General features: G+C 37.8%; 1 non-coding gene across 1 annotated transcript; it reads left to right on the top strand.

Moving 5' to 3' along the window:
- The first annotated feature begins 369 nt into the window (after positions 1-369).
- Positions 370-476, top strand: LOC139879234 (small nucleolar RNA R71). Its single transcript, XR_011770087.1, has one exon. It is a non-coding gene; the product is annotated as a small nucleolar RNA R71 (small nucleolar RNA).
- Positions 477-1,248: the final 772 nt, after the last annotated feature.

The following is a 1,248-nucleotide window of genomic DNA, read 5'->3' as shown; positions in this document are numbered from 1 at the left end:
TCTCTTTGTTCCATTGTTAGTTCAATACTGAGACAATCTTTTGTCAAATGTGGTCCTCCACACTGCTCACAACTAATTCGTATTGAGTGAATATCCTTAGTCATCTTTTCCATTCGTCTCTCGACAGCATCTATCTTTGCGGAAATAGAATCTAAGTCATGGCTAGAATCGGCTCTAGCTGCTTTAGATGATCTAACGATATCTTTTTCTTGGTGCCACTCATGTGAGTGGGAAGCAGTGTTATCAATAATTTTGTAAGCGTCAGTTGCGGTTTTCTTCATAATGGAACCACCAGCTGCTATATCGATGTCTTTTCGTGTAGTGATGTCGCATCCTTGGTAGAATATTTGTACTATTTGACAGGTGTCTAAACCATGTTGCGGACATCCTCTTAATAACTTTCCAAATCTTATCCACGCTTCATATAAAGTTTCATTTGGCTTTTGCGTAAATGTAACAATTTCTCCTTGAAGTCTCACGGCTTTAGATGCCGGAAAGAATTGTTTAAGAAATTTTTCAACTAAAACGTCCCATGTATCAATCGCCCCTTCAGGTAACGATTCTAACCAATCTTTGGCTTCTCCCTTTAAAGTCCAGGGAAATAACATGAGATATATCTGTTCATCCTCCACTTCTCAGATTTTAAATAGTGTACAGATCCTATTAAAGGTACGAAGATGTTCATTTAGATCTTCCTTCGGCGCACCACTAAATTGGCATTGATTAGTTACCATGTGTAGGATTTGTCCTTTGATTTCATAATTTGGCGCATTAATGTCTGGTTGAGTAATTACGTGAGCTTGGCCAGTGCGTTTAGCTCTCATTCGGTCTTCCATACTTAGAGGTTCCAGATTCTCCATTATTGAATTTGTTGAATCTGAATCATTAGAGGATTCTGATTTAATGGTAGGTTCCTCGACAATCTCTGTTTGAATGATTAGTGGTTCCGGAGGAAAGATTAATGGTTCAGGATCTCTGAATTGTCCCCGAATATCCTCCGGATTCTTAATTGTGAGGTCGGGTTCAAAAAATGGATTATCAGAAATTTGAATTGGAGTACTTGGTCGACTGGATGACGATTCTAAAGAAAAATCAACGACGACAATATTTGCTAGATGTCTTGATCGAGTTACAGGTGGTGAACGTACGAAAGGTGGTGAACGTTTTGCTCGTGCATTCACTGAATATCCTATTAGATATAAAAGATAAAAATTATATAAGTTATCAAAATAATAGACTTTTCTGCTT

Source organism: Rutidosis leptorrhynchoides, chromosome 11, assembly GCF_046630445.1.
Source record: "Rutidosis leptorrhynchoides isolate AG116_Rl617_1_P2 chromosome 11, CSIRO_AGI_Rlap_v1, whole genome shotgun sequence".
NCBI classification, from domain to species: Eukaryota; Viridiplantae; Streptophyta; class Magnoliopsida; order Asterales; family Asteraceae; genus Rutidosis; species Rutidosis leptorrhynchoides.
The sequence above is the reverse complement of the archived record's forward strand: the minus strand, read 5'-3'. Positions and strand labels throughout refer to the sequence as shown.